Below are 16898 nucleotides of genomic sequence, written 5' to 3'. Positions count from 1 at the left end.
GAGAACTGGGGCTGTGGGGAGGCAGTGGGGTAGAGGAGCTGGGGGGGATGTGGGGCTGTGGGGAGGAACTGGGGCTGTGGGGAGGCAGTGGAGGTGGGGGGCTGTGTGGCCATGTGGAGGAGCTGAGGCTGTGGGGGGGGGGGGCACCGGAGCTGTGGGGAGGCAGTGGGGTGGGGGGTCTGTGGGCATATCTGGGAGTGGGATGGAGGAGAGGACCTGGGGCTGTGGGGAGGCAGTGGGTCGGGGGACACAGGCTATAGGCAGGCAGTGGAGTGGGGAGGAGCAGGGGCTATAGCGAGGCAGTGAGGTCAGGGGGCACCTGGGGCTGTGGGGAGGCTGCGGGGGGGATGTGGGGCGGTGGGAAGGGCTGTGGGGGTATCTGGGGTGGTGGCGGGGGGATGTGGGGCAGGGATGGGGCGGGAGGCGTAGCTCCAGGTGTGCTGGGGGGTGCCGTGTCCCACAGCCCCATTGCCACAGTCTCCGGGGGCTGGTTGTCACTTGCCCCGTCTTAAGGCTGCTGCCCCCGGGGCCTGGGGTGCGCCTGGCCTCCGCGGCGGGGGGGGGGGGGGGGGGGGGTTGTCTGGGGGCCCATGCGCACCGAGGGGTGGTTGGAAAGTTTATCCACGTATCAGCTCGGTAAAATTCATCACCGCGATCTCCAGCAAGTCTTTGTGTCAGGATCATCTGAAATTAAAGCTCAAAAAAAAAAAAAAAAAAGGCCCTAAACCCCAACCGTACTGTTATTACCAGCCCCACTGAGTGGGCTCTCTGTTCTTTAGCAGTAGTATAATCGGTTTACCACCTCCTTTTGACATCTGCTTAACTGGGAGCATTAGTTGAGGTGCTTTTTGTTTGTCCAGTGCAAATGAATTAAAATTGCTGAGCTGTGCAAATGCATCAAGTCAGAGAGACTAAGATGAATGCAATGCCATTTTTTTAATTCAATCTCTTCTGATACATTTTTCACCAGGTTTGTTCTTGTACATACTAAGAAAGCCTGTAAGTCAATGAGCTCAAATATTTGCGCTCTTTGTCCAAAAACTGTTTTTCTTCCTCTGTGGGTCAGGCCAAGTGCCAATCAAAGTTGTTTTTCAAGCCTCTCTTCCCTGCAGTAGGACTGCTTTTTTTTTTTTTTTTTTTTTAAGGGTTTGGTTTTTGGAAAGGAGGTGTGTATTTAGAAGAGGGGGGAGGAGAAACATTAAAAATCGGTCAGAGAGAGAAGTAAATCTTAAAAATCATGTTTCTAGAATATTTTAATGGAAACAAAATCTTATTAAATGTGCATGCTTGGTATGTGCAGTTATTTTTTCCATAAACTCTTGGATCATATTACAGTTGATACTTGGTGCTCAGCTCTTAGCTCAGCTTGCGAGAAATGTAATGGATCAGAGAAGTGCACATCAGCACAGTCTGATTTTTAACCATTTCATTACGGGGTCCTTTCTTGGCTTTAACTTGCTGGCATTACTGCTTTAAGAAAAACAAATACTTAAAGAGAGAAGTTCTGTGGGGTTAAAGCCTGAAACAGCTTCAGACTTGACATATGTCTAAAGACATACCAATTAACCAGTGCCAAGTATGTCTGTGGAGAAAGCAGGGAGGGAGCTTGCTTTGTTCTGCCAAATAATCAGAATGTTTTGTTGACAAATAAAGTGGTGCTTGGCAGCAGCTTTATACCTAAAATTAATTTTAAATTATTTAAATTTGTGAAGCTGTAGTCTTATCCTGCTGGGTAGGTCTTTTTTGTATACCTCTTTAATATCAGCAGGGAGGGGGGGAAGAGTGGGGTAGATGGGACTATACCTTACTTTCCTGGTAACAGGAAACTTGTTGGATTAGATGTTTTTCAAGTAATATAGGGAGGGTGATGGTTGTATGGTAATACATAGGAACCTGGTTGACTGTATTGAGGAAGACAGCTCAGCGCTGTCCTGGCCTGTCTGTGATCAGTTCAGCTACTTTTGTTACAAAATTGAAAATAAATTCTAGTAGCTGCTGGTGAAGCTGAGACAAACTCTTAACATATAGGTTTTTCGTGTTTGCGTTGGTTGTAGGATGACATTACTGCATCTCTTATAAGGCTGGACAGTAAATGTAGAAGTACAAAGCTTCTGACTACATCTGTAATCATTTAAAAGTTGGTATAATAAAATCACTGTAAATTTTAACCTTTTGCACTTCATTGGCAAGCATGCAAGTAGAAAACAGGGAAAAAAAAAAAAAAAAAAGGCTTGGTGGAAGTGAGATGCAAATTTGACCTGAGTCTCGGTGTAATAATCTTCAGATAAGTGCTGCCTCATCTGTTCTTTTGATGGTATTTTTTTAATGCTCATGTGATAATATACCGGAAAAATGATTGGCTTTAAAACATTTTGAATCTCTTCTGCCCTCCTCAGTTTTAAGGCTTTATTTCAAACCACTAGAATGCTTGCTGTTTAGGTAGTGCTGTCGTCAGATATTATAGGGAAGAAAAACAAGCCTTCTACTTGGTGGCCTGTAAGGAAATTCAGAACAGTTTAGCAGACTTTGAATTCTCATGGGTGAGGGCAGATTTCTCTTTCAACAGGAAAAGAAAAAAAGCTAGATGCAGCACTTGAGGTTTCAGTTAAATTCAAATTAATCAAAGTTATGTTTTGTTACAAGAAGCTCTATTAGGGTAGTGTTAGAAACTTGCTAAACATCCCCTAGGTATATTTGCCTATGAGGAAGATCTGTAATATTAAAAAGATAAGAAATTTCCGGTTGTATTTATTGTTATGGGACACTTTAAATAACCAGATAAACTTGCAGAACAATTGCTGCTAATCATAAGGGCTTAGATATTCATAGATATGAGAGCTGAATTATTGGTTTTTTAAAACAAATAATGACAAGCAGTAATAATGATGCTACTTTAGATTTTGTGAGCAAGCATCTTGAAAAAGACAACCAACGGTAATGTTTTGATTCAGTTTAAAATAAATGGAAGAATGAGCAAAACTAGATCTATAGTTAAAATTCTTGATATTGATGGGCAGACTTTAAGCTGTGGTGTCGGATTGCTAGAAGTAGATGAAAGTACTTAAAATGGTACCTGATTGCTGTAGCCAAGTTTTCCATAGAGGTTGCTGAGAGCTGTTGTCATTGCTATAACCAGTAGTAGTTCTCCAGCTCTAGAGTTTAAAAATCCTACATGTGAGGGAACTGAGTAAGGAAGTCACCTGGCCTGGGGATCTTAGGGCCTTAAATCTGAAGGAGATCTGGAGCCTGTTTGAAATCCAAGATTCTTATACCTGAAAGGAATCTGTTTCCCAAGCAAGACAGCAAAAAGTATAAGTAGAGCTCAGTATTTATTTGGGCAGATAACTCTCTTGGGAGGGATTTTAAGAATAAGCAGAGTCTTCAGAGGATGGAAAAAGTCTGATATTTCAGGAAATGTAGGAACAGGAAGAACATGCCAAAATGTAAAGCTTAGTTGCAAATTGCAAAGCACATGAAGCAAAAGGTTCTTTTGCATATAAATACAGGTCATTGTTCAATGACAGTAGGATAGAAAACAAAATTAGTATGAGAGCAGATCCCAAACTAAATATTTGTTTTGTGTTAGGCTTCAGTGAGAGGAATATAAGGGCAACAGCTAAATGGATAATGGGGAAGTGTACTCTAGGAACATCTCGTACTGTTGGCAAGGTGGAATTGCATCTGAATCAGCAGATACTCCTAGTTTGAGCCTATGTCCATGCTAGAATCCTGGAAAAAACTGTATGAAATCCTAGATCTAGTTCTCGTCTTTAACAGACCTGCCAAATCAGGGTGATCCTATGAGAAGGAAAATAGTACTGAATATGATTGACATGAACAATTTTCAATGCTTGCCACTCCCCATGCCAGTTGTCATCTTTAACACAAATCTCAAATACTATGCAAGCTATTACAACAAATTTTGAAAGAAAAGCATACAAATATATGAGGAAAAAATGGCATGGTATCACCAAAAATAGGTCATGCTAGACTAATGTGGTAGTCTTCTGCTGATAAGTCATCTACTATAGTGTCCTCTTGTAAAAGCTTTAGAATGACTAAATCTAGATTTCATTCATTAAGTATCTGAAATAATGCCAAATACTGAATTCCTTGTTTCACTAGCAAGTCAACTGGAATTAAACTTTGGGACTTATTAAGACAAAGTGTTCTAAATATGAAAAGTTGAAATAGGTTTAAGAAGTAATCGGGCAAATTCATAAAGGAGAAATTAAATGCAACCTGTAAATAGGAGATAGTGCCTATTGGAAATGCGTTGCTGCATGCTTTCCTGACTGTTGGACTTCTGTTATGGCCCCCGGTCAGTGATAGGTTACTGGGTGATATGGACCTTTGATCTGACACATTATGTCTGTTGTTATGCTCCTGTTAATTAGTAAAGGAATGGTAAGGAACTGATTGAAGTGGAGATGACAATGGGCCCTGCTGAAAGGGGAAGTCACTGTGCTGAAAGGAGACGATCTGTGGGCTTTTAAAGGTTCAGTTTTGAAACTAATCTGGCTTAATGCTTTCGTGAATCAGGATGAGAATGACTATTAACAGAATACGTTCATGAGACAGACGTGGTAGATATTGTCAATCCAGGGAAAGACCAGAATGTTTCTTAGAAAACTGGGAGACCTTGAGCACTGGAGTAGTTGGAATTGGGGTGAAATCCAGGGGCATGAAATGTAGAGTTATAGTCTGACAATTTGTTACTCATAGCTTTTTGGTAAAAGCAACTCTTTGGAAAGGCCCTTTAAGAAGCAGCTTAATGTCACCCTGCAAGGCAATTTAGTTGTTGGGGGGGAAGGAGGAGAAAGGAAGTCAGGAAGGATGGATCCAAACTAAACAGGCACGGAGGTGAGCTGGTTGGATGCTCAGAGAAATAGAGTAGTTATTTTGCGGAAGGAGACTAAGAGAATTTGCTTTTTTAATTCAGCAAAAACAGAAATGTCTAGAGTTGTGAGGTCGTGGTAGAGTTTGCGCTAGGTCTACTGCTGTCAAAAACCCACCTACTTTTAAGATAGAAAAATATGTGAAGGTTGTTAAATAAGGCAGTGCCTACAGTAGCACAAGCCTGGCCTCAGTGAGCTCTGGACTCAGTGAGGTCATGTCTTTATTTAAAAAAAAAAAAAAAAAAAGCTTTATTGTGTTCTGTGTGGGTGAGTAAGAAAGTAGCCCAAAAGTGAACCAAAAAAGTCTGATGTCAGATCTCATAAGTCTGTTTAAGCTAAAATATGTCACCATGAGTCATGAAGGTGAACGGAGATGCCAATACAGTTTTGCAGAATTCAAGAGCCCTTTCAAGGATGTCTCAGCTACTTTAAGGAAATTAAACCTGGTTCAACCTATTCTGAACATATGCAAATTAAACTAGCTATGTCTGTTTGAAAAAATACCCCCAATTTTCACAATACAGCATCTCTGTATTATCAAGTTGCATAGTGTATTTTGCTTTAGAAATCTTACTATCAAACTTGACTGCCACAGACAATGTTATTTTGTAAAATGAAATAATGTCTTCCATACTTTTCACCACTTTCATTAATAAGACTTGTCGCTCTGTGGTCTTAATTCATGGTTGCCTAGATCACTTAAAATCTCTTCTGTGCCTCTTTCTAAAGGATTTTTCAAAATGATTTGCATACTTTAACATGAAAACCTGTTTTTATCAGTTCTAATTCTACCAACTTTCTGTTTTATAAAAAATAGTGTATATGTATTCAATATTCCTGTATTCCAATGCCTTGGAATTCTGCCACGATGAAACTAACTCAGGTCACTTCTACCACACACCTAGTGTGCACAGTTGGAGACAAAAGATTGGAAATATGAGCTCAGAGGGGTCCAAAATCTAAATGTAAAACAAACCCAGCCTTTTAAGGCAATTTAAGGATCTTAGCAACAGGTCCCTCACTGCCATCGTTTGTTTGTATTTTTTCTGGAGATATTTGTAAAAAAAATTTTGCAGAACAAGATTCCTCCCTGTGAAATAACTGCAGTGAAAATCCAGTAATGATTCTGGTTTCTCTCCTTGCCCATCCTCACAAGTCTTGCAGTAATCTGTGTCTTTTAGACTTTGACCTTTTTAAATAATTGTTCTCCCACCTCCCTTTGTTAATTGTTGTCTTTGTTGTCTGGAATCAGAGAGAGCGATTGTTCTTTTAAGGTGTGCGCTGATATTGAATGTTCCCATGTTCTTCCACTTTTATCTTAAATTTATGTAAAAGGTTTTCCTCTTACTTTTCTTGTTTCAACTGCTGAAGATGAGAACACAGACCTATTAAATTTTCAGTAGACCTGTAATGAGAGTGACATGAGTGAAATGAATCCCTAGTGAAGGAAAATGTTTTGCAATGAAAAGCTGTAACAGTTGACCTTGTAGGAACGGCACTCATTTAGAATAGTCACATTTTCTAGGTCTTTCCTGAATTACACGGAATTAATGGAGGTGGGAAAGGATAGGAAGAAAGTGGGGAGGAGGATTGTCTTCAAAAGAAACCTTGAGATTTAGTGTCCAGAATGGGTTAGTCAAGCATGGAGGTTGTCCTCTATTAGGACTTACTGTTGCTGGCAGGAGTGGTGCATTCCATCAGCCAAATCACAAGCTGTGGGTAGGGGATCAGGGTTTTGTGAGCATTTACTTTAAATTTATGCATATTACTTGATTAGTGCTTCAAATTTCTCATCTCTTTAAATGATGATGTTTTGAAATCTTAAAAAAAAGTATATATGGAGTTCATTAAGCATCCTTGGTTTTTCTTCTCCTCCACCTTGGTGAGGGAGATGTTAATACTCGTTCAGTTCTTTATTTGAACCATTTTTACTGGCTTGGGATAGTTGAGGGAGATAAGATAGTAAGGTAATTCTCCCCTGGCTTTGCTTAGCAAAGGGAGTTGGTCTGGAGGTTTCATTATCAGATTTTCATTTCCAGGGCTGGATAGTAAGAATGGATCACAAGCATAGTTTGCTTGGCTAGACTGAATATTTGCTCTCGTCTAAGTGGGTCAGGATAGAGTTGGGAGGGTTGGCATTTTCAGTAGAAAAGAAATTCAAATTGTCAGGAGAGACACCTTGGTTAATGAGAAATTGTACATCATCAGCTGCACAAAAACCTATGTGGAAATAATCTTTACTACTTGATTTTTCTGTTCTTTGCAGGTATTCCTGTTTGTATGCAGAGGTCGCTTCCATTGTTTTCTCTTCAACCCAGACTGGTAGTCTGTGCACTTAAAGTAGAAGTTATAGGAAGCCTTATGCAGATAACGGAAAGATTTTGTTGAATGCTGTTACAGAGAGGTGGGAATATTCCCCACGAACAATTTTTGCTGACTATTTATCAGTCAGTACATTGAATGTGCTAGGCATATTTCAAGAAATTCTACAGTGTTCTCAGTATGCTACCCTGGGCAAATTAGTCCCCAGGCCAGGGGAGGCCATGATCAAGGAATATTAATTTTAAATGTCTCCATTAACCACTAATTTCCTATTTTTATTATAGGGTACTTCTTGCATATCAGACTTTGGATAACTATCAGGGCAAAATACCAGTGCAGATGAGAGTTACTATTGCATGTTTAGGATGCTGAGAAACTTTGTTCTTCGTATAGACTAATATCAGCCATTGATTTATTCAAATATCTTTGTTCTCACCTCTTATTGAAATGGAAGGAAAGATGGTTTGAAGCACAGACTTTTGGGGGGGGGCGGAGGCGAAGGGTGGAGTGCTTTTGACAATTGTGGACTTAACCAGATGCAAATTGGGAGGGGGGCTGAAAGAGGTATAAATGATAGTACTTAGAGTAAGAGATTGAAATCTATGTTCTTAATCTAGAAAGATGTCTTAAGTCTTAGTTCTGAACTTCCCCAGTTACCTGAATTAGAGTAAGATAAATAATAGATACAGCCTCCTGACTAAACCTGTTTTATCTTGTTGATGACTCCCTTGCATTTCTCTCAAGATAAGCGTCTTGTTTTGATAGACCAGCAATAGACTTGTATGTCATTCTGAACTCAGTGCCCAACATAGTGATTTTGGTAACATAGTATGAGGATACCTACAATCCCTTTCCCCAGGCGATAAGATGGAAAAAATAAATAATGGAGAAAAGCACAAAGTGTTTCTGGCTTGGTTTGCTGTGAGTAAACTGGACCTGAAGGGCTAAGCCTGCATTGGATGATAAGTTCCTCATGGTCGTACTCCATATGGTGGTGTTGAAGAATAGACCACCATTAGAGTTGTGGCTTGAATCTTTTAGCATGCACAAATGTTGGGTTAACATGTGTGAAGGTCAGGAGAATGCCAGGAGAAATTGCCGCCTTGAGAATTTTGTGGAACTGTAGCTCTCTGTTATCTCTTCAAGTACAGAAGACATCTGGAGAAGTAAAAGAAGACTTTAAACTCAGCATTTTCACCTATTCAGAATGAGCAATTAGTTCATAAATACAATCAATATAGCTCAGTTACTGCACTTTGCAATCAAAATGTGTAACTGTATGTGTTTTAAAGTGTTTTAAATGTGAACTTACTTTTGACATGAAAATAGAGAGAACTGTAAATTCTTCTAAAGTTAATTGATACTTAAAAGGATCAATGAAATTCTTCCTCAGAAAGGAGGACTAGTTACAAAGATGACTTCTCACTTAACATTCATACACAAAGGAACATTTTGTGTGATTTGTAGGTAACCTGGGAATTAAGAATTTGTGCTTCTTAGCAATGCCACACAGACAGAGTAAAACAGGACTATACTGATGACACTGAGGAAGTGCTAGCTCTCTTGCTCTAAACCATTTTTAGAGCAGTACAGAATTGCTTACTTAAAACCATCTTTTATCTGTCTCTGAGCTATTACAGCATTGGATTTGCTCTGGCTGATATCGACAAAACAGAATTCAAAGCCAGCATATGTTCTCTCTTCTGTATGAATTGTGCAGTTAAAAATTATTTAATAAGACAGTATCTTAACAGCACTGAACCTAATTTAATAGCATGTGCCTGTAAATATGTCTAATATCTCCTGCTTTAGCATGTGGTGAAGGGAATATAGTTATATTATTGGCTAAATATGTCTGGAGGGGTTTTGGCCATGTGGTTCTAAATCTGTTTTAATATAATTATCTCTAACTTAAAAAATATTCCGTCAGAGTTGATTGACATTCTTCTCAGTAGAGCACCCTCGTTGCTGATTAGAGGTGTGGAAATAGTAATTTGTTCTAGCATTTAGAAATTTGATTAGACCTCTAATGAAATGGAACGCCTACACGCTGTCTAAATATTCTACCTGACGCCAGTTGGATCTCATCCAATGTGAAAGAACACTTGAAATGTTGCTTTACTACAACATGTTGTGTGTCTTGAAATCAATGGTGCTGCCTGCGTGCAAATACCCACTGGCTGTTTAGCAAGCAAGAGTGAACCTTGACCTTCCCTGGAAGTCAGCATAGGGATTTGATTATTCTGCTGAGCATTCACTACCTTACTGCAATACTAGGTTAGAATTAGAAAATTAAGGCAACTCTTTATATAGAAATGCCCATACTCCATAGCTCTGTAAGTTAGACCTTAGAATTGTTCTGTACATATGTTACATGTAGTATAAAGTGTATATAAAGTAGAAGCATGCTGGTAAGACTCACAAGCTGCCACTGTTCTTGTAGAGTAATAACTTGATAAAAACCTACCAAAATTAAAGTTTTAAAACTACCACATCTCTCTCCTCTATGAGCTGGCTTGTTCTGTTTCCTCCAAAGACTGATTGAACTGACTGTTGGGTGTTGGATTGACTGATCATTGGGTGTCTTGGCAGCTGTTCTAGCACCCATATTTTAAGTCCTCTTTAACTCAGGTACACACACTTTTTGTTCCAGAACCGTACTGCTGGAATACTCTGAATTGAGGATCTTCATTAGGATCCTGTAATGGAAATGTTCAGTCCTCAGTCATAAAAACCACCTTAAAACAGCACTTCACTTGTATGATGTTAATTAGTCAAGGGTTCGTTTTGACTGATTAGCTTCCCACTCTGTAGTACAGAAGATCAACTCTAAGGCATCTGGACTGGAATGATATATAGCTTTTGTCTCCTTCTTTGTAGCTTTTTCTTCTTTTTTCTCTGCCAATGTGGACTTTATTTTTACTCTTTGCAATCTCCATATTTAAAGAACTAAAGTGGAGGAGTATTGAACCAAAAGAACCAACTCATTTATGCCAATTTAATGCTTCAGGAGACTCCAGAAGATATTTTCATCTTTCTTTCCTTCCAGAAAACCCAAGCAAACTGTTCAATTACATTAGTAGTTTAAATCTTTCCCACGTGATCTTAGTGGGAGAATATAGGATGAGAGGCTTTTAGGCAGTGACATCAGGCATCATGCAAATAGAACCTGCTCAGAGATGAGTGATTTTTATTCCAGCAATTCAAAACTCGTTGTTTCACTTTAATGCCAGCGCTTGCCAAGTCTTGGAAGAAAAAGCGTGTTGGTTGAAAAGGTCAGCTGTTAATTAAAGGCTGAAGGAATCTGCAGTCCACGTTGCAGCTCTTCAGGGGAGACATTGTACAAAGGTACTTGTTACGCCTAAGCAAAGAATGAGAGGAAAGAGAGCAGTCTTCAAGGAGAAGGGAGGATATGCTCAAGCCATCTTTCACACACAACTTAAAAGAGAAAAATGGGATTGGAGGTGGAAGGCTTCCCTCTCTGTCTCTCTTTTAGGTCACCTGTGCAAAACATTAGATAAAGCTTTAGTTACTTGACCTATTTATCCAGCAGAAACCTGCAGTACAAGCAAAAGCAGTTCGACTATGCAGTGCTGTTGCTGTTCTATATGGGACACTCCTTTGGGTTAAGCTGTGCCCCCTGAATGCACGTAGACAGCATCTGGCCATCCAATGTGACTAATTTGTCTTGTTTTAGAAGGTAGGCCCATGGCTTCGGTTCGTATTTCCCAGGATCCTTGGAATAGATATTGCATGGTTTAACTTCTGTCTGGGTAGAGCGAAGCTGGGTACAAACAAAAAGCTGTCAGCGTGTCTCTTGGGAGTTGGGCTTACTCTGATGCACAGTTTTGATCTGGTTACTTCATATAGAAAAAGGTCAAGTATTGCTACAGAACAGGTTAGCCAAGCAGGATATAAAATAAGTGTTTTTATTATTTTGGAGAGTCATTAAGTCACTAAAATGCAGTCAGAAGTCTTTTTAGTAAAAGAGTAGACAGTAGTCTGACTTAGACAGTAAAGTCTGTGAAATCCAAAGTTGAAGGTAAAGTTCTGACAAAAATAACTGCATATAACTGCAAATAACACTTCCTGCAGAAATAGCTGCTCTGTCTCTGGACGTGTCTCCATACTTACATACAGTAAGTTTTCTATAATGGTTGTGAATTTTTGTTTTTGGAAAATCAGCATTTCTTTTGATCTTTGGCAGGAAAAAGTGTGAGCTTTTTACCTTAGGTCTTTACTTTTACCAGCTCAGCCAAATTAAGTCAGTATATTTGGGAGATTATATCATGGTAATGACTCACATAGGTAAGACCTAGGTAAAGATGCAAACATTCTTTTTTAAAAAAAAAAAGAGAGAGAGAGAAGAAAAAGAGGAAGGAACTGCCTGACTGCCAGTATTATGCCATTTGCAGCAAGCGGGCGGCTTTAGGAAGTGCCACTGAGAATGAAGCCTTTCATCTGTTGGTCTCTTGTCCGAACCTAGCCCAGATTGATCAAACGTAAAACAGTTAGTTTGTCAGCTCCTTCTTCATTGTGAAAGAGTCTCTCCAGCCTTTGCAAACAAGACTCCTTGGTGAAATAGTTTGCCCTAATTAGTACCTACCTGAGGAGTTCCCGTCACGTGAAGAATGGAGAGGCCTTGCCCATCTCTGGCTTTCCCTTTGCGGCCCCATACCTGTAAGAGTTGTGCCGATTCCTTCTAAGGAGACTGTGGAAAGCTACGTAAGAAAACTTACTTCAGTAAGTTCATATGCATGGTGTAGATATCACCTCTTTCTGAAAAATGCTTTGGAGTCAACTAATTGAAACAAGCTAAAATGCCTGGCTCAGCTGGTAAGGCACTTGCTCTTAGAAACTGTACCTTTAGGCTAGAGTTAAAGTGCATTAGTTAAGGAGACTTTATTTTTTGTTTGGCACATTCTTTCTGTTCAAGTCGGCAATCAGATTAAAAAGGCAAAAAGCACGTTCCTCTTAAAGGAGGAAAACACTGTTCCTTTTGGCCCTCCGTGGGGACTATCCCTGTCCTAGCAAAGCTGAGGGAACAGCATCACAGTTTCTTATGCTATTGGAACTGTAACAAGGATGCGAAACAGCCATCAATTGTGAATGAGCATTTGGCTGAGAAACTTGTGCTAAAGGGGTTCTCATTTTTTAGAAAAGCTTTTCAATGGATTAACTTTTAAAATTCGGTGGGTCATGTTAACATTGACTAAATGGAGTTTTAAGGCACTCAGTGAAGTTTTAGGCCTCAGACTGAGTTTTAATGTTTAATGAGCTGAAGACCTTCATTATGAGATAGCGTAGCTTATATTCTTCTAATTAGATGTCAATCTAAATAAACATCATCCATCCCTCAGGTGAGTAGGGACAGTACATAGGTATATTGTCTATGTGTCTTAACTCTTCAGAGGTTTTTTTCTAGTTTGTTTTTTTCCCTTTTTTCTGATCTAAATTGATGTAAATTCTGATGAGGGGCATTCAGAAAAGGAAAAAAATAGCATTTCCTTCATAAGAACAGTATTAGTAAACAACTAAAGTGTAATGTGGGTATAACAGTACTGAAAATTACAAAGTAAATGATCTGGTACCATCTGTGTTGAATAGATAGTGCAATAATGTGCTCACCCAGGTAACTAAGGAGCTGTGTCTAATGTGGGCTGCATCTTTTAGACTGGATTAGTGCAATGTTTGTTTTTACAACAGTCCCATATAACTAAAATGTCTCTTTGTATTGGGGTGATGCCAATTCATATCTATATTAGAAAATAAGTTTCATTTGTTTAATAGCCTTTGTAAAATAAATAATATACTTGAACCAAATTTGAATTATTGCTGTAGCTAATACAAGAGCATCAGAGCAGCTACAGGGATGAGATCAAAAGCCCAGTGCCCTGTGTCTGACAGTGGCCAGGAGAAGGTGCCCAGAGAAGAGTAAACAAAACAGAGTGAGTTTATCGTGGCACTTCTTCTGAGCTGTGTTTGAGTCTCCAAGCATTTGCAGCTTGAGGACTTCCTGGACTTGGAGGTGTTTTCTCCATGCTTAATAACTGTTCATGCATTTCTTTTCCATGAACTCGAACAGTCTACTTGGAACACACGCAAACTTCAGGTGTCCACGGCATCTTGCAGCAAGGATTTCTGCAGCTTAGTTACATGTTGTGGAAAAGATTTACAACCTTTATTTGAGCTTGCCACCTGCTAGTCAGTCCTAATCCTTTCATTGGAAGTGGTAACAGCACAGTGTATGTGGACTGTGACAGCCAGGAGGCAATCAATTAAAGTACCTTGGCAGGTTTGTGACAGCAAGCTCAGCAGTTCAGAGTTGCTTTCGAAGACACAAGGTACTGCAATCTTCTGTGAAAAATATGTCAGGAAGCTAGCTGTGGGGACTGTAGTACTGAACTGAACGCATTGCCCTCTTTTTTAATGATCTGGATGAGAGGATTTGTTTTTCTGAATTTTGGCAAGTTACTTTCGTAACTTCTAAGATAGTTCTTGCACATGGATCTAAAATAACTGGTATGATCATTTTGTACATTAAATCTGTGGAAAAAGCATGATTTTGCCATCTGCATGATTTTCCTGTGTCTGAGAATAGAACTTGGTTTTATATAGTACCTAGTAAATGAAAGACGCTTGAAAGCTTTTTCTTTTGCTTTTTTTTTTCCCTGCAGCAGTATATGCTGGGGCAGTATTCATTTGTTCGGTAGTAGTTTTTATCAAGCTGAAAACGCTAGAAAGACACACCAAGAGGGAATGTTGGCTGGGACACATGATGAATTTACTTCCTGAGTGTGGGACTCTGGGAATTTTACCTTCTTCCTTGAGATGCAGTAAAAAAGCATCTGTTTGATACCTTCTAAATAATAAAATATTTCATATGTAGCAAATATACTACTGTTCTAGCAGAACTTAACCATGATATTTAAGCAGAATGTTTAGATGGTTTTCAAGAGTTGGCTGAACGCAGGAAACAGCAATGTGCATTGCCTTCTGCATTTTAAGAGAACAGCTAGAAGAAGCAAGAGCTGTAACGGGACAATGACTATGGTGACACACTTCATAGTGAAATATTTGGTGAAAGGTAGTTGGAAGTGACTGGGAAGCAGGGCAACGTGGTCTGACATCTCATAGCTACAGTTTAAACAGATTTCCTGTCTTTTCACATTAGAAAGATGCTCGGCCTTTGCCTTCTTGTGTTAAATTCTGTGGTGGATTTCCACACTTTACTAATTAAGATTTTTCTGTATTTGATAGTTAGTAGACATTATGCAGTGTTTGACAATAGTCATGAACATTGCTTGACTTCAACCAGTAAAATACTTTGTGTAGCCAGGACACCAGTGCAGCCTTGTTACTTCTGGTGGTCTATGCAAGTAGTTGAAACTAGGAAGGAAACAATTTTTGTGAGGTGGTACAGAGGTCAGAGCCCAGCTTCCTCCCCTGCAAATGCATGGGGATTGAGATGCTAATCAGAGGAGGAGATTGTTATTATTTTTTTCGTTAAATTGCAAAGATACAACTTTGTATGCTTGCTCTGAACAGATCTCTTTATGATACTGTTGTGTCTAAACTGTCTTGCTTCATCATGTCAACTGAAAACTCAGTAGCGACTGAATTAACATCTGCCTAGTTTCTCAATCAGGTTGTGTGGATGAGGTCAATGAGCCCACCAGACTTAAGTGCTGTTAGCCAAGGACTTATTTAAAGCTAGCTTTAAATATCTCTGGAAGAGCTGCAGCTGTGCGAGTGACTGCAGTGTAGACTAAACCTTAAGAGTCTTATCTTTGGTAAGATCAAACTCTTAATGCTTTAAGGCACACTGTGTCTGAATTCTGTCTTGCTGTGCTCTCTGTTTTAATGAATGCAATGGCAGTGCCAAAGAGGAGAGGTGAGAGAATGCAGCCTTGATGCCAGTCTCTGTTTAAACACTCTGTCTACTTTTATAGTAGCTTACAGCTAAGTGTACCTTGCTGTAAATCCTTGATGATGATGATGATTTCTGCTGGAATAGTGTAACACTTGAAGATGGTCCCATGTGAATTGCAGTGAAGTCTGTTAAAGATTTTCTTTAAAATACATTGTTGGAGTATTTTGCTGTTTCCTGCTCGTATATTTATCTTACATTTTGAACATTTAGCATATTTGAAATACATTTTAAAAAAAAAGAAACTTCAGCATCTTTCTTCACAGTAGTAGGATGCCATTATATATTTATGAAATGGATGATACCATTCAAATTTGCTTGCTTACAAGGCATGTATTTCCAAACAATACTTCTATTAAAAATTCAGTTGAGCATTCTTAGGAAGCAGTTCTGCCAGAGATGTGTGATAGATTTGCATAACCCTAGGGATTTGTCTTTTTTTTTTTTATATACATATATACATATATCCACCGGTTATGCTTCTCTGGCAGTGTGCCTATTAAATGTGTGTATGTTTATGAACTGAAGTATTTAACTGTTCAATCACTGCATGGTAAAGAGACTTTGCTATCAGTGGTTAATTTAGGTATTAATTCAGGCCTGTCAGAGCAGCTTCTGTTTTATCTGCTCGTTCTATCAGACATTTGCTCTACCTGCTGGCACTGGTTTGCTGCATGGATCAGATGAGGAAGTCTGTACGTTCTCTCTTTGCAGGACGGCCGAGACCACATGCGTGACCACAGCACTGCCCTTGCCCACGCTGAACATGCAGCCTCCAAAGCATGCAGGACCCAGCTGGCAGAGTGAAACCAGGCTTGATTAGACGGGCTGTGTACAGGCAGCGTGAGGCAGCCCTGTGCACGGGAGACAGGTTTAAAGGATATGCCTGGCTGCTTCAGAGGCTGTGCTTTAGCAGCACCAGTGTCCTTGCTGATGAGGCAGATGCACTTGATGCAATTCTGCCTATTTAGTGGCTTAAAGCTACATTCTCCAAACTAGATAACGTTGGTCTGTCTCAGTATGTCAGACTTGGGCTAAATCTGAAGGTGGAAATGGGCCAATGTACAGATAAAACAAGTTCCAGCTTAAACCACTGAAGTTTTCCTCTGTAACTTTTGCCCTTGATATCTGATGCTATTGAAACCTAGAAAATGCTGTCCTGCTGTGATCTTAGTATTTTAAGCCATCTTCACAATCACTAGGTCATCTTCTGTCTGGAGGGCGTTTTTTGGGCAGCCTACAAACCTACAGTGCTGACCGTTTGCTCTCTGGTGGTGGTACGCATCTTGCCTAGCTTTAGATTGCTGCACCTGACCTGATTACCCCTGGCTTCCTCTAGAGTTTACGGAGGAAAAACAAGCCTTTCTGTAGCACAACTGATCTCATCCTGAATTAGACATTAGCTTTCTTTTTAAGTTGTACACAGTGTCTAGCTGTCTAACTTTGATTTGGATGTGTGCCTTGTGGATGTCTGTATCTGATCAGTTGAATTTCACCCTTGCTATCTGATAATGACTGGAGCATGGATAAGAACTAGTATTTTGAGATTTGGCTCAAATTAGATGGAAGTAAATCTCTAGCAACAAGTAAATAGAAGAAGTGGCTGCAGTATTGTCTCTCTTATCCTTTCCATGTGTTAATAATTAGTGTTTTGGCTTGACTGTTAGCACGTTTTAGTAGAGCAAATGTTAACATGAAGATTTTTCTGTCTGTCTGCTCAGGAGTCTGAGCCTTACTTTCTCAGTTAG

The 16898-nt window shown here is 39.6% G+C and overlaps 1 protein-coding gene across 3 annotated transcripts in view; it reads left to right on the top strand.

Moving 5' to 3' along the window:
• Window positions 1-16898, top strand: part of SESN3 (sestrin 3) — a 40022-nt gene that overhangs the window by 979 nt on the left and 22145 nt on the right. The gene's annotated exons all lie outside the window — the stretch shown is intronic.

This window comes from Apteryx mantelli, chromosome 1 (genome assembly GCF_036417845.1).
Source record: "Apteryx mantelli isolate bAptMan1 chromosome 1, bAptMan1.hap1, whole genome shotgun sequence".
Taxonomy (NCBI): Eukaryota; Metazoa; Chordata; class Aves; order Apterygiformes; family Apterygidae; genus Apteryx; species Apteryx mantelli.
The sequence above is the reverse complement of the archived record's forward strand: the minus strand, read 5'-3'. Positions and strand labels throughout refer to the sequence as shown.